Below are 25,390 nucleotides of genomic sequence, written 5' to 3'. Positions count from 1 at the left end.
CTACTAAAAGATCTTTTGTGTAGCGAGATTCAGTTATTAGGGATTCTTTGATTTTATGAGTGTCAGACTTAGGAAGACATGTTACTACCATATGCAGTTCCTTTACAGTTCATATCTAGCTGGACTGCTTTCTAAATGGTGGTTCTTTGTATTGTTTTTTGCTGTATTTTTAGCTTGCTCTTGTCCTTCATTTAATTGCTCTGGCTTCCTGGCACCTGTCCATGCTGGGTCTACCAGCCATGCTCCTTGACCCCCTGAACTTGATCTGGCATGCTGGGGCTAGTCATAGAATGAGCATACTAGGGGCTTTACACGTCTGAGCTTCCACCCAGGGGGTATTTTTACTTGTGACCTACCATCACCCCCCCCTCCAGTGTAGACCCATTTGTATGCCTGAGGGGTGGGTGTGCAATGGAGATGTGCTGCATATTATACCTCCTCCTCCATAGCAGCTCAACCATGCCTCCACCCTATTCTCCTCCTTTTTTGGCACTCCTACCATGTGCCATCCCCAGCCTTCACCAGGGTTCAGCACAGTAGGCACCCATGAGGCCATCCACCCAGGGATGGCCACACTCATCTCTGTCTACAACTTGACCAGTCACATGAACCCGGGTCACCTGGTTCATAGTCAGGGCTTTATCTCTCAATGCTACAGGAGTAGTGTGGTTATTTGCATTTTTAACACATTATATTATTTAGTTTAGTAAATATGCTTACTGTGTTTGTTGTAAGATAAAATTATTGGCTCCCTGTTGAAATGTCTGCACTCAAAATGCCAAAATGCCGACTGCCAATGGAAAAAAAAAGAAAAACAGAAACTATAGGAGAAGAGCAAATCTTGAACATTTATCTTCTCCTTTAAACTTATTTTTTGTAGGAGATCAAGCCACCTGCACCCCTGATATTGGTGGCAACCCCCCCCCCGAACTTATATATACCAACTCTGAAATCACCATACCTTTGAGAAAAGGAAATATTCAAGGAAATGGACATCTAATTCTTGGTATATGTCCCACTTATTTCAAATGGTTACCAAAAATATTTGCTTACTAATTGTTTGTTAACATCTTACATAAAATATATATTCATCCATCCACAACCTCTTTTTCTCATTTTTTGCACATGGGTTCTGGGTGTCACTTCAATGGTGGCAATCATCTAGAGCCAAGATTTACACCGCCAGTTGGCTAGCCCTGCCATAGTAGTTCATCCAGTCCACATTCTGACACTCACACTTATGGCCAATTTAGTGTGCCCAGTCCACCTACTGCATGTCTTTGCAATGTCGGAGGAAACTGGACCACCAAGAGGAAACCCACGCAAGCACAGACCCCACACAGAAGGCACCCATCCAAGAATCAAACTGATAGATATACATATATACACACATAACATATATATATATATATATATATATATATATATATATATATATATATATATATGGATCCCTATCACAACACTGACACGCCACAAACCCGACACTCAAAACACCGACACCAAAACACCGAAAACGCACAAAACCGACAACTCACAAAACCGAACACCATAACACCGACACCCAAAACACCGACACACAAAACATAAACTACACATTACACACAACTATACATGCACTAACCGTGACCCAAACCCTAACCCTAAGGTCCGACACTACCGCACACTTACCCTACCCGCACCCTAACCCTAACTCACTTAACCCGCCACTAAACCTACATTCCATCACTATCGCACACTTACCCTACCCGCACCCTAACCCTAACTCACTTAACCCGCCACTACACCAAAAGTCCGTCACTATCGCACACTTACCTTACCTGCACCTTAAGTCCGACACTACCGCACACTCACCTTTCCTGCACCCTAACCCTAAATCCCACTATCTCACACTTACCTGTCCGCTCCCTAACGCTAAATCCCTCACTATCGCACACTTACCGACTCGTGCTCACACGTTGCCCATGTCGGTGTTTCGGCTGTCGGGATTTCACCTTGTCGACCATCTGTCTCGTTGGTCTTCTCGAGTCGGTCTTCTTAGCGTTGGTGTTTCGGCATGTCGATCAAGTCAAGGGGACCCATATATATATATATATATATATATATATATATATATATATATATATATATATATATAAATATGTGTCTGTGTGTATATGTATACAGACATGCCCAAACTCATATATACCAAATTTGAGATTACCATACCTCTGAGAAAAGGGAATATTCGAGGAAATGGCCATCTCAGACTTGATATATGTCCCACTCTAGCGGGTACTAACATTCAAATGGTTACCAAAATTATTACTTACTAATTGTTTGCAAACGTCTTACATACAACATATATATATATATATATATATATATATATATATATATATATCTATATCTATATCTATATAATATCATGTTTACTTTTCATTGCAAGTCTTTCTCTGTTACAGCTTTTTACCTGTTATATGTCTATGCAAATTCTATCGCTCGAAAAAAAAAAAGATAATCAACCCTGGGAGTCAATAAACTCTGTGTAGGCTTTGTGGAAAGCCTACATGGAGTTTACATGTGTGCACGGTGGTGCATGGCTATGCGCAGTGCACAGCAGCACACAATATATATTCATGCTGTGCACTGCGTTTAAGTGAAGTTTTGTGGCTGGCAACAGTGTTGCTGTCCAGGAAACTGAGTAAGCAAACACTGATAGCACTTCTGTTGAAATCAGAGTACTGACGGTCAGCAGTTTTGCGCAGAATACCACAATGATTACCATGGCTTCACAGATAACTCTCAGTCTCTTTGTGCAAGACATCTGGACAAAGGCAATGACCCAGAAATAGGGACATAGTTGACATTTTGCCCTATAGAAATGTGCTAGAAATAACCAGGGGATTTGTGTTAAGATGCATGTTTTGAAGGATTTGAAGTATGAAACTCAAATGTATTTAATATTGAGTCACATCAGTCTTGAGATCATTCCAGTGATATGGCAGAAAGCCACAAATTTGATAAGGAACACATCTGGACATTCTGTGAAAATGTGGACAGTAGAGAGGTATGAATGCTAAGTATATGTTCCAAACATAGTACAGAACAGTGTATCTACAGTGCAGAGCATTGTGATATCCCATTCCTGGCATTTTGTACTGATGTTGTGTAAACGATCTGTAATGGTACATGGACTGCCAATTGAAATAAACATTCTTGGGAAGTGTGTGTATTGAATAGGAACACAAAGATGAATTGTAGGAATGAATACAGGGAAAGAGGACAGATGAAACAATGTAATGTACAGCAGATAAGGGCATATCAATGGAAGATATTTGTAGCAGCAACACCAATCAAATATCTATATGGTACAGTAGGTACTGCGCAGTGAAAATGTGCATTATGTGACTGTCACACAAGGTGACGTTGCAATAGGGAGGATGTCTATGTGAGATAAAAATCCTTACATGAATAATGCAGAGGACATCTCTCAGGGTTCTGACATACAATTGGGGGGTGGTCTATATTAGAACACAGAACTTTCAAAATGTAGAGTGTTCTAATATAGAACCCTATTAATTGAAAATTTAAAACATCGGACATACAGAACAGTGACTATTTTCCTAGGGAAAAAATTTGCTGTTTCAAAACACATACACACAACACAAGCACACCAAACAAACAGCAATCCACACACATACACCTAAACTTTTACACCTAACCCTACACTAAACTATACATACACCACTAACCATCCACTTACCTTAACCCAAACCTTAACCCTAAGGTCCGTCACTATCGCACAGTCACCTCACCCGTGCCCTAACCCTAACTCACCTACCCCGCCCTAACCCTCACGTCCACACAATCGCACACTTACCTGACCCGTGCCCTAACCGTAACTCACCTAACCTGCCCTAACCCTCACGTCCACACAATTGCACACTTACCTGAACCCGACCATTAACTTTCCACCACAGCGCTGAAAATACAGAAGCAACAGAAAAAGACAACCAAATTCTTTCACTAGGAAAAAAATTGGTTTTCTGTTTCTTCGATATTTTCAGCATTCGCTGAACACAGGTCGATATTAGAACACTCGAAATTTTGAAAGTTCAATGTTCTAATATAGACCCAATTGGGGTAGGGTGGATATTGTGAAGCTGTGGAAACTGATTTGCCTGAATACGAGTGTAATCTCATCAGAGGTTTCCAGCAAGTGGGACAACAGAGGAAAAGGCTCATGGACAACATTAAAAGAACCTACCACAGTCTTGGACATATCAGAATAATACCATCAGTAATTCCATGCCTCTGACATAACATATGTCATTTACAGTAATCAGAGATGATTCTGCTCAAACATACTTGTACAACTATTATGATATGTACACACTCTTTGAGGATAATTATGCACACTCTCCTGGTACTGTATGCTGGCGGCATTAGGAGGGACACTGCTATACCTGTAGTGACATTATGAGCAATACAGGCTAGTTGACTGGTGTGCATGGGATATATACATATATATATATATATATATATATATATATATATATACATATATATATATAGAGAGAGAGAGAGAGAGCACAATCCAGACTGTCATGAATGATATCCATGCTATTAATGTTGTCAAACACTTATGTATGTAATATGCATTACCAGAGCAAGTAGCACACATGCATCTGGTGTAACAACTTGATTGGTGTTCCACACCATCAGACAATCATGTTTATGCCACAAAAAGAATACCTAGGTACGGCCAATAAGCTGTGTGACAGCTCACTGTGACAAAGGTGGTACACTTCAGCTACACATCAGTGGAAAATGTATAGGGAGGTACATGAAGAAGGGTGCATGATACTCAGTTATTGGTGTGATGAAGGCTAGGACCTTGGAAGGTATTATGGCCTCTGATGTGGATGCCATTCACATACTCAGTTACATACAAAGGAGTGGTTAGCACTGTGACCACATGCTGATGGATGGTCCACTTACCATCTACCCCAGGACACAGGACACATGCTTATTTGTCTGATTATAGGGTGTGATGCCCACCTTATACCTGGGTTGTGTGTTTGTTTTCTGATGTGTCATTGCAGGTGTTGTCATGGCTGTGGTAGCAATTGTTGGTATGTGTTGATACTGTCTATGTTATACTATCACAGTTGGAGTCAAACATTGCCCACAATCTGTAGTCCTTCAGGCAGCTGTTTGGACACGTATGTCATCTGTGATGTCCATCACTTAAATAATGGACAGGAATTGGCCTATCAGACAGCCCTGATGTATGGACCTGATCACTGGATCTGAGATATAGGTGACTTCACACATTTCAGCTTAGTGAGATGTCACATATGTGACACACTGGTCTACCCATTTGGTGATATGCTGTTTATGGCCACATAATTGACAGTGTTGATTGAAAACCTCAATTTGTATTTGTGTCAAATGCCTTGATCTGGTCAAGTTCTACAAGATGATAGTGTTGTCATCATGCATGCCCTTGATGACCTCTTTGAGGACATCTGTCAGATGTAACAGACATGATGTAGCATTAACAACTCATACAGGTCTGTTGAACATAGCCAGGATATTACTAGTGCCCATTTAGAAAAAGTCAGTGATGACATGTTGGCTTACTTCACAGTTGAGGAAAGTCAGGATGTGTCAGTACATGCATGCATCAGGTGCTGTCCCCCCAACTCAGATGGATGCATGTTGATGTACACCCTTCTATGGGGACATAGCCCATGTGGAGGGTGTGTTGAAGTGTGTATTCAACCATATCAGGAAGGTGTATGTGCTGAGTCATACCATAGGTGATCTGTGATGTTGTCACAGTCCATTGATTCTACCTGATAGGCCTGGATGAAGGTAAGACGTTGTATACTGCCTGTCGTGATCTGGCCTAGGGTTTTGACACAACCCACCATGCAAGTATCATTGAGAAACTTTCCCACCTGGTGATTAACACTTATGTTACTAAATGGGTAACCATTTGGCACACCAACAGAACACATACTGTGAAAGCTGGTGAATCAACCTGTACCAGTAGAGCTGTCACCATTGGTGGACTGTATTTCTTGACAGTTTGGGCTAAAGTATATGGCCTTTGGCTTACCACGTTTGCAGATTCTTGTATACTGGGTGCAATCATTGAGTCCACCAATGATGATAACATACTACAGGAAGAGCTAACACAGACAAATGATTGGTGACAAAGCCACATGATCTACAAATAAATGCAGAAATCAGAAATGTGTATTGATATTGTCCTTCTGAAAATTGGAATTCCATGCTAATTACAGCATTGACAACAATCCTGCTGTGCAGAAACTCAGTGATGCAAGCATTGGGAACACATGATAGCAATCTGAACTTTGACCACTATGCAACCACACTGGTATTGAAAGCCTATGCTGTTATGCCATCATATTCAGATCATAGGACTGAATGACAGCACTGTACTCAAACCTCATCAGAACAGTAACACGGTATAATGCTCTATTTTGCATGTATCTCACCAGATGCATGCAGCAGCTGGAGAGACCACAGGGCTTTCTCATTAAGAAAATACAGGACCTACAAACCATGCCATGATGTATGTGGATAGACTGAAAGCCATGTCACTATAATCTGTATTGTGTAGGATGAGGTGACTTCTGCCTGGCCTTGAGGCCAGTATTTGACCTTGTCCTCGTGGGAATAGTGGATATCCACAAATCAAATATAACTGATAACATCAGCAATATCTGTTGAAGAGAATATGGTAATAGTGTCCCAAAAACAGTGTCCCATGTGCTGGTGTAAAAGGCTGGCTGTAATGTCAAGCAGGAGCACAAACACAAACAATCAGTTGACTGCAATGGGAATAGAATCCTTCCTTATCTAAGTACGCAGACTACAGATCTCTACATTTAAGGCAAGCACCACAGCTCAAGTCTGAGTGTCTCAGACAATACTTTATAGCTGATGACATCAGTAGTGTCTGTTGAGGAGAATATAGTAATAACAGTGTCCCCCATGCTGTTGTAAAAGGCTTTCTGTAATGTCAATAAAGAGCACAAACAAACTCACACACACACACACACACACACACACACACACACACACACACACACACACACACACACACACACACACACACACACACACACAGTTGACTGCAGTGAGAATAAAACCCCTACCTATCTAAGTACACAGACTACAAAACTCAGTACTTTATGCAAGCACCACAGCACAGGTGTGACTTTTACAGGGTTGCAAGTCAACTTATAGTGGATGACATCAGCAGGCCATGTTGGAGAGAAGATGTTGGGAAGCCTGCATGAAATGGATGTGTAGGCATGTGCAAGTATCACAATACTGTCAATCCATGGCACTGGAGCAGTAACTGTAGGATAGATACTTCCACTCTTCTGTCTAGACACACATGCATGTGCACACACACATAAACACACACACACACACACACACACACACACACACACACACACACACACACACACACACACACACACACACACACAGTTAACTGCATTGAGAACAGACCCCTGCCTGTCTAAGTGCACAAACTACAAAACTCAGTACTTTATGCAAGCACCATGGCACAAGTCTGACTTTTACAAGACTACAAATCAACTTACAGTGGATGATATCAGCAGGCCATGTTGGCGAGAACACAATGGGAAGACTGCATTGGTTCATAGGAAGTTACCAGCCTAATGGCCCTAGGGTATTTACAAGCCTAGCTGTATAAAAGCGCAAGTACCCTTATTGATTATAGTTAGATGGTCATTATTAGCAGAGCAATTTTATAAGCAGCACTGATTAGCCTTTTCCATGAGGGACATAGATGCCACCCCAGGGGTGAATTTACAGTTACCAATCCAGTTGTCAAGGTTGTGCTTGAATAGGTTTATTGAGGAGCACTGCTTCACATGAAGTGGGAGCCTATTACAGAGGAGTGTCAATCACAATATAGCTGTCTCCCCAACATGTTCTGTTTATGCCACAGGCTAGGATGAGTTCCCTGGAGCAAGTTATTCTTGTCCCATTTGATTTATAGATTTACAGCATTTCCAGTAGGGCAGGGCCTGAGACTGCTCTGTAGGCTAGGCATAGGTCACCACTCAGCAGCCTGAATGATACTGAGCACAGTGGTAGGTCTTTCAGTCTTTCCATGTATGCCATGTTTTGGAGTCCTTTGATTCTCCTGGTCACAAATCTCTGTGTTTTTTCCAGTTGTTGCAGGTGTCTAGTGAGGTAGAGAGAGAAGGGAGAATTGTACTCAATTAGTGGTCTGATAAGTGTAGAGTACAGCACAACTATGACCTCCCTGATCTTGGAGGTGATGGTCTTATTTATGAGTTGTGAAATTTGGAATGTGTGTCTCAGCACTATGGACACACAGTGATTGAAGTGTAGATTGCTAGCAACATGTGCTCCCAAGTCTCCCAATGCTAGGTTTGAGCTTCGAGGGTGCTATGTATATTATAATTAGCAAGGGTACTTCACTGTCAAAGGGGATAATGAGGCCTTATTTGCTTTATGGTTCAGTCTGTGAGTTTGGCAGCAATCATTGTCCGTGTCAGCCCCTTCTGTAATATCATTGAGTGACTCTATATGACTGTGTCCAGTTAACAGTCATCCGCCAACGTAGTAAACCACAGGCCATCTACCTTTGACTGGGCTGCAGATAAATAGTTTCCAAACAGTTGAGGACCCAGCACAGATTCTTGTGGTATTCCACTGGTAAGTGGTCTAGTGGTGGAGGTGCCATCCCAACTTTGACAGTGTGTGTGTGTGTTCTGTTGGTGAGCCAGTTGGCTGTCTAATAATGTATGAGTTAATTCCCAGATGGGAGATTTTCTCTATGATACATGAAAGAGGGACAGTGTCAAAGGCCTTGGATAACTCATTATAGGTGGCATGGCCGGTTGTCCTTCATCCAGGTCTTTGGGGTCAGAATCAAAGACATCCACTAGGTTTAATAAACAAGGTCTACCATTGACAAAACTAACATGGGTTGGGCCAAGTATGTTAATGGTCACAGATGTCCCTGTGGATAAGGTCCATGCTGGTTCCATTCCTAGCCTTGAAGATAAAGCATTTTAGGCGTATGGGTCAATAGTTCTAGTTCTGCATGTTGCCAGATTTATGTGTATTGAATATCACACAACATTTGATATTAATGTCCTGTAGTTTAGATGATATATGTCTGGTAAAAGTACTGAGACACCAGAGTTGCAGTGCTTGTGGGGAGGCAACATGTGGCTGCATTGTAAATATGTGACATATTGTTAGGTAGGGCCTTCAGTTTGTTATGTTTCCACATGTAATTTCAGGTCATACATAGGAAATGAGCAGTAAACAGTAGTAATACATAATAAAATTTACTTTTCCATAGTGCAGTGAGCAGTGGGTTTTTGTGACAGTTGGCAAAGTGTTTGCACATGCGAGATATCATTCCTGTCTGCACACAGCTAAGAAGTGCAAAAATGCGAGTTGCATTGCTAAAGTCTGAGAGTTAGTATAGAGTCTGTGAAACACACCTGCTGCTTAACTGACTCTGTGGCAGCAGGTGTAAATGCATTGACACATTTCTTTTTGAGCCCAGATGATACTGGGTTTGAATCCATGTGTATCTAATACTTTTAAATACTTTTAAATAAGCATTGATAATGCTATGACATAAATTCTTTATAGTACATTGTGCTACTGCATGTTGGCATGGTACAGCAGGGTTAAGCAGCATTGCATGTAGATAACTGTAGCTTTTTGCCACCACTCACCATCCTTCTGCATGATGCGCACCTCCACACAAACATGTACCCCAAAAACTGAAGGGATCCATTGCTTTTTCTGCTACTTATGTATGTTGTGTGTGATTCTATTTTTTGACCAGATTAAAGTTGGGAAAATGGGGTAGATAGGTAAGTTGTGAAATGGGGAGCAAGCAGGGAGAAGAACAAAGAGAAATCAGGACAGGAATGTGCAAGAGGAAGGTTGGAAAGAACCATAGCTATTCATTTTTTTAACAGCCTAAAATGAAAATATGAGCAGGATATTAACTGAATTTGGAATGCCACCTCTACAAAGAGGGGTGACTACAACACAATCATGTTGTAGTATAGCCAGTTGGAGTGAACCAAGTGTGTCAAGAAGATGTGTGTGAAATGGAGAACTATGTATGGGACATTTTTTGTGGGACAGGTACCCATTTTTTTTATTTCTGAGAGAGAAGAATGCTGGGGGAAGAGACATAGGTATGTCTGGGTCAGGTAAGTTGGGTAGGTGAGGAAGCAAATGCAAACATACAGGACAAACAAGACAAGAGACAGGGATGGTGATGAACACAAAAGGTTGGGGGACACCATGATTCGGGTGAGGGAGGGGAAAACACAGACCCATGCCCATCATGCTTGGAGACAGTGAGAATGGAGTCCTCACTCACTGGGCTGTCTTCACTGTCACCTTACTCCACTGGTGGCTGAAGTGCTTGACATTTCCTCCTCCTCCTATGGAACAAGAGGGAGAGCAGCCTCTCCATCTGGTGTAGGCATGCACCAATGGTGCAGTGCATGACCCTATGCATCATACCTGGCAACTCACTGTGGGTGATAAAATGACCACCTCTGCCACTGCTCCCAGAGAGTACCACTGCATCAGCCTCCAGGGCAGGACTAGCTGAGGGTGCAGGTACTGTAAGGGGAGCAGAGACAGTGCTGCCAGGTTGGTTCCCAGATGTGCTGGGCATCGGTGCTGCAGCCAGTGGTGCAGCGGCAGGCGCAGGCTGATCTATTGGGGCTGGCCTACCTCACTTGTTGTGGAGCATTTAGTGATGTAGTACACATGGATGACATGGAGACATTTTGACAATATATGATAGAAAATAAAAAAGAGAGATAAGGGGTGAGAGAAAAAAGAGATAAAGCTAAAATTAGTAGCATCATATGTGACATACAATGCATTAATATAATTATTCAACTCTATTATCTTAAGTTTTAAATTTAAGTATACCTCCTAACAGATACACACTATACTACAAATTGCTGAAAGTGATCCTTGAACTGTGCATATATTGCACATATGTGTGTTCCAATTATACAGATTACACTTTGGTAAAATAACAAAAAAAGCAATCAGACCTGATGAAGATGGAGCATTGTCTCTGATGAAAGCACTCACAATAAATAATGTCGTTTGGAGTACTTCTGGCCTGCTTGCTTTTTTTGTTATTTTACCAGTTTGTTCTTTTTTGGAGTTCTTTCACAGATTACACTTTATAGCATGGCTTTTGTACCACTGGTATAGAGTTTTTAATTTAATGTAAATATTATTAAAGAACTAACAGTACTGTATAGTTGTGAATTTTGGTATCTGTACCCACAACCTCTGACTACAGTAAAATATTGGACTTTTACAATTGGTTTGTGCTACAGACTCATACATGTGTACTAGCTTTTACAGTTGGGATATGCATGTTCAATTTGATACAACCTTATAAAATACCAAAAAAGCTATCTTTAACTTGTAATGCTTCAGTTACACTTATCCTCTGCTGCATACATACCACTTGCTTCCATCAGTGTCTCCAGTCGAGCAACATGGGCCTGGACATTGAACTCATGATCCCTGGCAGCTGGGGAAAGAACCAAAAATAACAGAAGAGCATTATGCATACCAGTCTTGCCAATATTAAGCTTTCTAAGTCATATAAGTACTTTCTTTAGTTGATACTAACAAAGCTGTGGGATGTCCGCAATCCTAAATTCCACCAACCAGTGGTTTAGAGTACCTCCTTTTCTCCTCTGTAGGTCATTAAAATTATGCCTACATTGTGCTCCAGTGCACAGAATACCAGTGGCATTTGATACAGCCTAGGCCAAACTATTTCATGCCTCAGACTTGTACTGGCAGACAGAATATTCCCCTGCAGAAGCCTTTGGCTGTGGTGCTTTACCAGGAATCCAATAAATATTCTGGTCTCTTGGACACCCCACCTAAATACCTTAAACTGTGTGCCTTCCCCACTAATGCCAGCAATGTCTAGCAGCAGGCCTAGAGCAATGGAGATTGATGCTTTCCTGCCAATTCCAGTTATCACATTTACTACGAGCAATGATGCTGACCACATCTGCATGGTTGTAAGCAGAGAGCAGCATTGCCAAGCAGTGAGGAATTAAATAATTGCAATTGGAAGGTTAAGCTGACATTTGGCCTTATTTTAACGGCCACCTACAATGTAGCCTGGAAATATATACTGGAAATTAGAAGGTAACTGTTAGAGGTGAGTTAGGTTTGCATACATGCACCGGGGGAATAAATATAATGACATTACATATTTGTTTTTAACTTTACACACTTAGAACATATATTTTTATACTGTGGGATTCAAACCTAGGCATAAGGGGCAAAGCATTTTCTTCCACATCACAGATTTTCCATCTTTGTCACCAAAAAAGTGCTGCATAGTCAAGTATCATACATAAATACAGGTAACAGTATGAGTTGTTACACATGTATGTGTGTGACCTGACAAAGTTATTGAATATAGATCAAGTTGTGTATGTGTCTTAGGCAAATATGAAGTCCATGCAAGTCCAGATAGCAGGAATTATACTTACAGAAATATAGCAGAGAGTATACCCTCAGTCATACATCTGAAAACACAATAATGGTGTCTCATTCCTCATACATATAATTCATATCAGCTCCACTATCTAAAGTGTTATAAGTGAGAGTGAATATAATGGGAAGTGCTTGGAATATCCTGTATTAGAACCTAGGACAATGTATATGGTAGTCCTACACTTACACCTGTTGCCACAAGAATGTTGAAAAACACTTGTCTATTCTTCAGTTCATTGCCTGTCACAACAGTAAAAAAAAAGTTACACACCCTGTACTAGAACCCAGGGCCATCTGTACTCTAGCCCTACACTCACACCTACTACCACTGGACTACTTATATGACATTCCCTAATTTACTAATCATTCTTGCGGTCTCTCTTTTAACCACCATGCAACGAGGCTTAGTGTGTTTGAGCAGTGCCCAACAGAATTAATTGAATGTATCCAGGTTCTATTTTTGGCTGGCTGGGTCCTCTCTGCAGGTTTTCTGTCTTCTTCTTGGGTGGTCCAGTTGTCCAGTTTGTGTACTGCTGTACTTCATGCAAACAAGAGAAGCGCAGCCAAACCTGACATTCATTTTCTCCATTCCAGTGATTGTGCTAAGCACCTTATTGGGCAACACTGCCCTCACCCCCCCCCCAATAAAAAATTAAAAAAAAAAAAAACAAGAAAGAAAAGAAAAAAGAAAAACAGGACAAGTAGTTAAACTGAGGAACTGAGGAAAATCAATATATGGCCTAGAAAATGTTGGTTTACATGAGATATGTCTATCTATATCTGAATTTGAACTCTCACTCCAATGAACCTTCAGAACACAGAAAGAGTATCTTATCCCTCTTTGCCATACAAACAGCTCTGCAGAAAGGAACTGAAATCATTCTGTATACAACCAACTGCAACATCATCTACAGTAATACGAAACAATGCAATTATGTGTACATTTATTATTTTTGGATGTAGTGCACTAAGGGATCATACAACCAGTTATGATTATTGTTTGCAAATATACAGCTCAGTCTTACCTCCCTGTGTTTTTTGGTCATTCTTCTCTTATCTGATCAGTAATCTGAGCCATGCAGTCTGTAAGCCATTCTATATCATTGGCCTTAAAATGTGTGAGGATATTAAATGGAAACAATATCATATGCAATAGCCAGCAAATTAAGTGGAGGTTGGATGTTAATGAACAGAATCTGTGAATTGTGTTTAGCTTACTTACATTTCCAGCCTTACATCTAACACTTTGTAAGTCCAGCCTGACACACTCGCAAGTAGGACAACCAGTAATCATTCACAGTTGCAATCCATTAAAAACAAACAGTGAGGGACTGCCTGCACTATATTTACATATCCTACATGAAGCCAAGTATTTGGAATTCTGGAATTCTAACTGGTTCACACCTCATTTGCATCTTCACCATGCTAACAGCCTGAATCTACACCATATAAAAAGGCAACTGTGTAACTAGGAAAACTGAAGGTGAGAAGACTTGTTTATGTGGAGAACATTGGACAAAGGCTATTATTTTGGCATATATATGCACAGAGTATTACAGAATTACTTGTCAGCTACATACTGCATATGTTGGAATGTAATTAAAAAAATTTGAAGCAAAGGCTTTTACACTTTTATCTGTATGCATTAGTTAGAAGTGTACTGATGCCATGGGCATGTTTGTCAAGGCATTTCACAGGTATACATGATTGAAAATACCTTCAAATGGAATATTCTGTGATACATCTGTAGACATGCTTCAGGGACAGTTAATTTGATAGCACTCTTAGAATTTCAAAGATGGTTTGTTAGGAAAATGTGTCATTTTTCCATTTTTTTTGGGTGGGTGGGCAAAGCTGCATTTCTGTTATGGCACAAACAAGGATATGTTGCTATTGTTACTTTTCTTTTTTTGCATCTGGCCTGTTGTTCATACTTCACATCTCTAGTGGGTAATAAATGCTACCTTTTCCATTTTATATTGGAGCAGTTATTTTGTAGTTATGTGATACTTATGTGTATTATCCTTCTGTTGTCTTTAGGATACCTAAGACTATGTCACCCAGGTGTCTCAATCCCCAAATACCACCATTCACTGATTCTGAAAATCAGGTTATCATCAATGCTTTTAGGCAACATGGTGCTTTCCTGCTTGAAAGGGGATGGGAAGATAAGTCACACAGAAATCAGATTTGGCAGCAGATTGTGGATAATGTTAATGCCATGGGTGGCCACTGCAGTACATAGAAGCAGGTGCACCATAGGGCCACTGACATGATCACATCTGCATGGAGGAGGGCAGCTGCAGTGGGCTATGATCAGATGGGTACCGGGGGGGGGGCTGCTGTACAGCTGCCACTAACATCAAATGAAAAGTCTTTGTCCACTGTCAGAGATCCAGACTGCACCCAGGAAAGTGCAGAACACCATGTCCTCCACATCAGTGCAACAGTATCAGGGACAGTGAGCATGTCTCAGGAAGAGCTTCCATGTAGGGTTTAGTATCTCAGTTGTTGAATACTGTTGTATAGTAAAACAATTGAAATCAATACATTATGTACTTCTATGTCACAAGAATTTTTTTTTTTTTGGGGGGGGTTGAAGAATGCTACAGTTAACAACACATTCTGATTGATTAGCTTAGGTTGGAGTTGTCATCCAAGTTCTTGTTGAAAGTATAGTTAATGGCGATATAAGGGGTAAAAGTATTACCCCCTGCCTTTCTGTTAATTGTGAAGATGTTGTCCTTACCTTTTTGTTAGCTTCTTCCAGGACCATTTGGCTTGCAGAGGATAACCTCATCTACAGATGGTAAGCCAGACATTTTTATGTCAGTACTGAGGAGGAATTTAAAGACATAGTTTAGTGTGTGATGTTGATGTCAGGGTACTGTCTAATACTGGCAGCACTGTTGTTTTAATAACATATATTGGAGTATAGTACTTTAGGTAATAATTGTTCTTGTGTTTGTTACATTTTATCACAGGTGATCCTGACAGTGTAAGTGTGGGACTTCTACCACCTGATGTGGATGTATCAGCGGACTCTGATGGTGGTCAAACAGAGGCACACTTGGGGGGTGTAGAGGTTGAATCTGACCCTGAGGTTGACATATAGCCATACCCTGTAATTCCGTCGGACACAGCCAGTAGGCTTACACATACTCATTCCAGTGAGCCCTCAGTGAGTATTGGGCAGGTGGAGGGTGAGGCAGTTGATAAGGGAAATGTTGTTACTGAGGCTTCAGTGCCTGTTGACTCTGGCCATAGCCAAAATGTGGGCATGGTGCCACGCAGGAGGGTTGTTAGGGTGCTCAGAGGATGATGCCTGATGTCCCTCCTTTACCTGATCCAGGTGTCTCTTTCCATGCCACTAAATGTATGTTTAGGGCCATCATGGAGGCACAGGCATGTTTCCATATGTGCTCCAGAGAAATGCTTATGGTTGTAGATATGGCACAGGCTGACATGTGTGACTGCCTCTGCCGTGTTGCCAATTCAATGGCTTGGATGAATGACATGTTGGAAAGAGGGGTGTTTGTGATGGAACAAGTAGTGTCTTTGATGGAACATCTGTTGGGAGCAGAATAACATCCTTGTGGGCATAGGTCAATCACATCATCTTCTGTTAGCCAACATAGTTGTGCCCAATCATGCTTCCATAGTGACAGTACTTCCACTGCTCTGTCAGTGGGTGAGCTGTCCACACCTAGACATGACAGGCAATGGGGTTGTGGCCCTGGGTGCTCTTGTGAAGGGACCTTATCCAGAAGACATCAGTCATGTTCAGGTAGCAGCAGTGCATCTGACCGTGGGCATGGATGTGCCAGTGTAACTCCTGGCAGAGCCAGTTCTCGTGTTCGGGGATAAGAGTGATGAACTGTTGCTTCTACTATGCATGGCTCACATCTGTCCAACATATCAAGATGTAAAGCTAGCACAGAGCTTGGCTGTGTTCATGCAGACACTCACACACCAATTTCACCTGGAGGACCCCTATAGACACACACAAACAACAGTTACATGGTTCAGTCTTGCAGGTTAAAACTCATTTTGTCTCACTGGCCATTTGTTGGTTTATCCAAATGTATCCCTGCTTCTCTTTCTTACTCATACACACTCACTGACCTTTTGTGTCAGCCTAGGCTTCCTGCCCCCCCCCCCCGCCAAAAGAGCACCTTGTGCAAGTGATGATAACGGTGTCATATCCCTGTTTGTATCTTTGGGATTCAGGGATACATAAGCTTTGCATCTTGATGCTCAGGGTGCATAGCTGACTTAATGCTTAGTGTATCTGCATTTGTGATATTGAACTGGTAATTGTACCTTTGACTTATATTGTCTTTGGAAAGTTAGCTGATAGCATCAACATTTCTCAACTTTATTGTGAATGATCTTGTGATGGTTGTGAAGTCTGAAACTGCAAAGTCTATCATTACTTTCTAACTTCTCTCGTTAATGATTTTCCAGTACAAATGTATGGTGCTAAACTGAGGGCATGCAGTGATCGTCAGTACTGTTGAGAGGTATGGCTGTGTGAATCTTTGATGCCTGAGTCCTACTACTTAATAATGGACCCATATATCTCTGCTGTCACATGTTAAAGTCTTTTCTGTACAAATCTCCCACCTTTTATTTGCATACAGTACCAAGTAAAGAAATGCAGGGATATGCCACTCATTCATATTATTATACTGCAGCAGACCTCCCAACCTTTCCGAATTTCTCGGATTTTACCGAGTTTTGGGGTCCAAATGAAGGGGTGCCATGATTCCCAAGTGGCACCCCTTCATTTCCGATTTATTTTACCTTTTTTAAACTTTCGCACTGTCGGAGCTGACGTCATCACGTGCGCGATGATGTCAGTGCCGTCAGGCTACCAGCCTGTCGGAATTGAGCTCAGGGAGCTCGCATTTCCGGCTGAGGCTCGCCTGCCTATTCAAATACTTTATTCACAGCTTTGCAAGCGGGAACGGCATTTCAGGATAAGAAAGGCTGTTTATTTGGGCTCTTCTTTATGAAACGGCTTTGCGAGGCGAGCAGAAACACAGTCAGCACTTCGGGAGAAGCAAGGCTGTTTATTTGGGCTCTTCTTTATGAAACGGCTTTGCAAGCGGGAACAGCACTTCAGGAGAATGAAGGCTGTTCTTCTTGAAATTGAAAGGATTTTATGGCTGTCTTTTTATGGAGGATTTTATGGCTGCTTGGCAAGTGCAGAAAGAGATAATGATTATCTCTGGCTTGGCTGTGCAAGGTAAGGAAACCAGTTGTAATAATATTCTGACATGTCAGAACCCTGTCCTGAAGACAAATTTAATGCAGAAAGTAATGCTATCTCCCAGGTGAGATCCTTCACAAAATGATTCCTTTAACATTGGTTATAATTATTTCTGTTAACTCTAAAACAATGCATCTATGTTTTGTAATCTCTGTGTCAGGTATTTGTTTTACTGAAGCTCCAAATATCTATACCTGGTAACATGAATTTTAGGTACTCATGGTATTAGAAACTATGTAAACAGTACAGTACAATACAAATTGTTTCTATAAAATGTGTAGAATTTCACTGACAAATAAATATAATGTAATTTGTAGCTTTTGTTAATGTTTACTTTATATGGATTTTCCAGGTATCATAACTCTATTGCCTAATGTTTGTGCAAACTTGATAAATCAGCTCTAGTGCAAATACGTGCATGATTTACTTGTTTCCATTTGCTTTTAATCATGTAGATCTGTATTTCTAGTTCCTCTGTAATATACTCCTGTAGGTTACAATTTCATTTATCTTTGTGTTTGTTTATATGTATGCATCGGTTTGTTTACCCATTGAGTGGGTTGTTTCAAAAAGACCCATTTTCATCATATTCATTTGTTCACCCATTGAGTGGGTTGTTTTGTTTCAAAAGAACCATTTTCATCATCCATCAGAAAAGAATATTAACTTTAAGTCAAAGGTACACTAAGTAATACATATATGTTGTTGATAGGATATAACAACATATAATCAATATGGTTACAATAAGCAGACCAGCACTTCCCCCTCTGATATAACAAGGCACAATCTCTGCATTCATCTAAATACATGTTTCTGAGTAACTCAAAAATACAACAGCTTATAAAGGTCAACATGATACAAACTAATCAAATATCTGTTTGTAATAGATATCTGTTTATATTTTATTTACAGCTAGGATTATTCATTTGACAGTAACTTATTGATAATTGTGGAACAAAAGCTGATAAATGATATAGAGTTCTCAAGTGTGGGAGCAGCCTTTAGAGATATACATTTTAGTATGGTACTGAGTTACAGATATCAGTTAAGTGTTAGTGAGTAAAAAATGTAAGTGTCTGAAGCCTCATTTGATTTTGCCGGTGTACTGATAATATCATTACATTTACTTTCACATATCTGGATATAATGTAAAAGTGAGATAGCTAGTTAACACTGGAGACCATTTAGAGGGAAACTATATTACCTCTTCATCGTTTTCATAAGATATGATTATTCTTTGTTTTGTAAACACTCTCCCTTTTGATTTCTTGGTCAATGTATGGATCTGGAACAAAAAGGGATACAGAATTAATAACAACAATAATAATAATAGTTTTATGGCTATTGCCATTAACTGTACAGAGGGAACTATTTTTTGTTGTCTTCTGTAATATATAGTGAATACACTAGCATTCATAAGATTAAAATAACTGGGTAGTTTATTGATAATGCAAGAATAATAGAGGGTATGAGGGCTGAAATTCACTTTTAAAGTATTTTGTTCACTTTTCAAAGCATGCTTGTTTTACACTACTGTCATTTTATTTATAGTGTGGGTGTGGAAGTAAACTTTTATGATGGAAATGTTCTGAATTGGGCAGTTTTGTCATTATTGGTTCATGCATTTTGTTTCATTACCTACAGCCTACTGGAAAAATGTTCAAACAATAAATGTAAAATGCACTCTGTCTAACAAGTGTGCTGTTATACAAGGAATATAATTTAATAAAGTCAGGAAGGTGTATCAAAGAACACATATATGTTGCTTGTTTTGTGTGCAAGGGGCCAATGATTTGAAAACAGCCCAAAGGTCATCTTTATTCACTACTGGTCAGATGCATTTTCTTTGTATGTGGTGTGAGGGTTTCAATGCTGTTTCAATGAATGTGAGTTTCAAGGGCAGAGAAGTTTTAATGCCAAGTCTATTTTCATTGTAAGACAGTGTTGCTTTGTTTAGCAGATATCATTAGTGTTTGTGCATTGTGTTATAAAATGTAAAAACAAAATCAAAATAATAATTGTAGAAGTAAAGCAGTATGCACACATTAGTTGTTTGTCTTTTCAGCTTTTCCCAGTTAGGGGTCACCACAGCGGAACTCCAGTCCGCTAATGATTGGCAGCAGATTTTTTATGGTGCCGAGTTGCCAGCCCGACGCCCAACCATTAGTGTTTATGGTAAATGGGGTGAAATAGCCAGGTGATTGGACATTGGAATAGCTGCAGGGAGACTCTGATGCCATATTTTGGTAGTCTATTTTTCAGTTGACGTTTGAAAGTTGGTGTCCCACAATTCCATCAGTGGGTGGGGTTACTTCAGTATGTATGCAAATTTTATGTTAATCAGCATACAGATTTGTACCTATTTTTCAAGGGCCTTGTCCAGATTTTTGATGTTTCCAGGTTGAGAGGTATGTACTGCAGGTGCAATACTTACCATGTAAATACAGCAGTTGCAACAGTTTTAGCTCAGGGCTGACTTTGTCTGATGCAAGCAGCCAATACATGGGGAGGTAAAGGTTGTGAAGTTGCCTGGCATCGGTGTTAGTATATTTATGTGCACAGGAGGAAGGTTTAGGCTCTTAGGTGGTCAGTGAGTGTGGCATGCATTGTCTTTTAGCCAATGGGAGGACATATTGAGCACACCTACATCTGCCTACACTCACAGCACCTGGTGGTTCCCTCTCTGACTCTTAATCTGCGTGTGGCTGTGGTGGCCTTGGCATTGGTGGTGGGATCAGTGTTCCTTCCACTTGCTCATCCTGCTGAAGCTGTTTTCTCAGGATGTTGTGCAGCATAGCATGGGACATACTGTGAATATTTCAGTATGTGTCCATGTATTGTACTGCAGGGGTCACCCAGATGTATCTAGGCACCAGAACTGTGACTTCAGCAGCCACAACACATGGTCTATAATATTTCTGATTTGAGCGTGTGCCTCATTATGATGTTCTTCAGTAGGTGTGTGTGCATTGCTGATGGGTGTTATTAGCCACAGTTCCAGTGCATAACCTGCATCCCCCAGTAAATGACCCTGTGGGATATCCCCCTAGCAAACATTTGATACAGTTGGGAGGTGTGCCAGATATGTGAGACATGGTAACTGCCAGGGTTGCCAACACACACATTCAAGATGATTCCCTTGGCATTACAGACAACTTGGCATTTAATAGAGTGGAAGCCCTTTTTAGTTATGTAGAGCCTACTCTGTTCCCTGGGTGATTCTTTAATTTCCACATGTGTGCAGTTTATGGCAGCCAGTACTTCAGGGTAGTGTGCTACATGGTAGAACTCCTGCATATTTCTGACCCTATCCTCAGGAGTACTGGGAAACTATATGTGGTCACTGGCATGTTGTAGCATAACATTCAGGAATTGATGGGGGATCCTAGATGCTGATGCCTGTGACACCCTGTTGGTTTCTGAAAGGTACCTGTAGCTAAGAGTCTAAGTAGTACACATACCTTTGTCTCCAATGGGATGGGTTCCCCTTAGTTTGCCCTGGCTCTAAGCTGAGGATGACAAAAGTTTCAGAGTTCCTGTAGTGTATCTCTATACACCTGTAGTATTCTACAATTTCCATATCCTATAGGTTATGATAAGTTAAACAGGGTCTGAAAACTCTTCGCCTTCTTGGCCCTGATCTATTAGCAGCAGCAGCAGCAGCATAGACTTCAGCATGTTGCACATACAAATAAATTAAAGCAACAGCAGCCCCCAACATTTTTTCCATGCAGCCTAGTTTCCATGGCTGTATTCCAATAGGTTTTGGAATTCAAAGAAAAAACCAGCACTGATTCTACATGGTTGCTTTACAGCTTGTTGAATAACTCCTCCATCTTGAATTGGTTGATTAGAATACAAGTCAGCTGCTTATGGTGTAATTAGCATGCCACAGTGTTTACCTTGCTTGCACAGTGGTGTGCGCTGCTTACTGAATCCAAAAATGGTGTAAATGGACCATATAGGCTTTATTGAATTTGGTTGAAAGATTTTGGGTATGAGATGTGTCACAAACAAAAAAATCCAGGGTGATGGTTTTGACACTGTTTCAATATTATTGGCATCTTCTTGTTTTTTTCTATAAATCAGACAGTATACCATTGTATATATCAGTGATGTCTGCCTCATTGTTATGTAGTTCTTCTATATATTCCTGCCGCACTCAGCTTACTATCTCCTGCTTCTGCTATGTCCTTATCACCTTTATATTTTTATTATGTATATGTATATATATATATATATATATATATATATATATATATATATATATATACATATATATATATATATGAATCAAAAAAGATAAGCGCTGAGATTTGTCCAATTAATTCTGCACTTTATTCAACTTACAAAGAAAAAGCAAACTGTGATTTCACTGCTACAGTGGCCTTATCAGTGCATACAAAAAAATTAAACACAACTCCCATTTTTAAATGCCCCAGATTAACTGTGTGACATACTACCTGACCAAAAATCAAATAACTCAAAAACATACAAACAATATAAATCTGCAAAATAAACAAAATAAGATCAAAGCCACATGCATAAACAAAAAATATTTAAATTGTGGCTGATCTATATCAAATTAATATCATGAATAAAATCATTAATATAACCATTAATATAACCATTCCTGACATATGCAAAGATGGCCCCCAGACTGACAATGCATCTTCACTGTTTGTCATTTAGCAATTTTTGTCACTTCGTAAACATACTATATTATCTATTAACCTCATTGATGCCAAAAAATATCAGTTGGATATTTTTGATTGTGTTTGTAAAGTTCATTCTAGTTATGACCACAGTGAATATCGTTGTCATATTTATCATTAAGATGAAAGGAAATATGCTTTTTCCAAGGTCCTTGAGTTTGACCCACATAAAAGGCAGCATAATTGCAAATCACCATGTATATTACCCATTCTGAAGCAAGTATGACTAAGCACCTCTGATAAAGCATGCTAGTGTTAACAGGTAAAATGCTTATTCTTGCAGATGTTTGTAAAAAATAACAATCGCCACATAGAAAAACATCGAACAGGCTCAGAATCTATAGTGGCAGTTCATTTACTTCATAGTTTCTCTTATAAGAGGAAAATTGCTGTTCTATTTTCCTGTCTTTCTTATAACAGAAACTACAATTCTCATATACAATGCTAGGAAAAGTCTATGAAGTACAGTGAAATGCTAGTGCTTTTGTGTAACCGTCTTAAAGTTAAAAGTATTGGTCCTAAAACTCTGAATAAATTTAACAGACTGACTGGATGCACTCTCACCACCTCTGTCATTATATTCCAAAATTTCTGCCCCAGTTTTAAGATGAATATACTGTTTTGCCCTTTCAGTACATGATTAACTATAACCATGTTCCATAAATTTCCTTTCTATATTAGTCGCTTGATTACTTAAAGTTTAATTGCAGCTATAGATGAATTTAACTCTTGTGAAATGTGAAAAGGGAATGCTATTCAATATATGAGGTGGATGTCAATTATCAGAAGATTGGTAAGCATTTATTATAAATTTATTGGAAATGGTGTTCTTTGTGTAGTGGTATGAGGCATCCCAAAGTGTTTTTGCTGAATCATCTGAAAAGGTCTTTGAAATCAAGCTGCAAGAATAAATAGACTTAAGACCAAAATAATTGATATTTATGAATTGGATAAATTCCTTCTAAAGGAGCCATCAACCATCCAAATAATGTTGCCACATATCAATAAAAGGCAAATGCTTATTAATCTAATCATAAATTCTACAATTAAAAAAAAAAAAAAAAAAATATATATATATATATATATATATATATATATATATATATATATATATATATATATATATATATATATATATATATATATATATATATATATATATATATATATATATTATAACAGTGCCATTTATCTGTTAATAGCAATTACCCCAGTAATAAAAGCATTCCTTTTTTGGACCATCTCCAAAAGTTAGATGATTAAGTCAGAGGATTATGAAGTAGATACTTTCAAAAAGAGCATACAGCTTTCAGACAAATCTCATGTGGTATACAAGATAACATTCTTCATCATCAAAACTACAAAACCACTTATCTGAATCTATAAACAGAATTTCCATTAATTGCAAAAACTCTGTGTTGTCTTTAATATGTGCTCTTATCCACTGTAACAAAAGTTTCAGGCATTTTATAGGTCCATAGGTGTTTACTAGGCTAATGACCACAAGGGCCTTTTTAAGCCTAGGCATGCATCCCAAATCCCTGACAAGTTCTGATACCCTTGATAAGTATAAGCAGGAGCTTGGGAGATGAACCATTTACAGGTTGCCTGTGTCCATTAGAAACATAAGTACAAACCAGGGATGAATTTCCGATTTCCCATCCAATTGTCCAAGTTGCACTTGAATTGGGTTAGGGAGGAACTCTGCTTCATATGGATGGGGAGCATGTTCCATAACTGGGGTAGTCTCTGGGAGACATACCTATCTCTCCAGCTGGTCCTATTTATATCACAGGCAAGGTTTAAGTCTTTAGAACAGATAATTTTGGTGCTGCTTCTTTTGTGGATATGCAGGAGGTCCATCAGAGTGGGATCTGACAATGCCATGTATGCTAGGCATAGATCTCCTCTCAAAAGCCTGTAGGAGACAGAATACAGGGATAGGGTCTTGAGGCGGTCTGCATAGGACATTTTACTTACACTCTGTATTCTTTTAGTGAGAAACCCCTGTGGACATTCCAATTGTTGGATATGCCTGGTTAGGTACATACCAAAGGGGGCATTGTACTCAATGATAGGTCTGTTGACTGACGAATACAGTGGAACAATGACTTCCTTGGACTTAGATGCCATACCTTTGTTTATAAGTTGCGCAACATAGAATAATTTCCTCACTACTGTAGACATGTGATGGTCAAAGATTAGATTACTATCTATGTGTGTCCCTAAGTCACTGATTACTGGGTCAACTCTAAGGGGTGTGTTGTCAATATGATAGTTACCAGGGATGGATGACTTCCCAAAGGATACTATTGTGCATTTCTTGGCATTTAATTTTAGTCCATGGCTCTGACACCAGTTGTTTGTCTGTGTCAGCCTCTCCTGGAGAACATTTGTGCCAGTGTGAGATTCAGTGATAGCTCCTAATTTGCAATCATCTGCAAATTTAGTCATCCAGAGACCACCAACATTGGCCTTGACTTCTGAGAAGCAAATGCTAAAAAGGAGCAGTCTAAGGACTGATCATTGAGGGACTCCACTTGTGACTGGCCTCTTTGTAGAGGTGGACTCCCCAATTTTAACTTCCTGGGTCTTGTCTGTGAGTCAGTTGGCTATCCACCGGGTGACATATGAGTTTGTACCTAACCTCTTGAGTTTGTCAATAATGCCCGAGTGGGGTATTGTGTCAAATGTCTTGGCCAGATCAAAGTAGGCAGTGTGAACAATTTTGCCCTTATCTATTGCTTTAGTGACCTTCTCAAAGAGGTCTATCAGGTTG

Source organism: Protopterus annectens, chromosome 2.part0 (genome assembly GCF_019279795.1).
Source record: "Protopterus annectens isolate FY-2018-M chromosome 2.part0, PAN1.0, whole genome shotgun sequence".
NCBI lineage: Eukaryota > Metazoa > Chordata > Ceratodontiformes > Protopteridae > Protopterus > Protopterus annectens.
The sequence above is the reverse complement of the archived record's forward strand: the minus strand, read 5'-3'. Positions refer to the sequence as shown.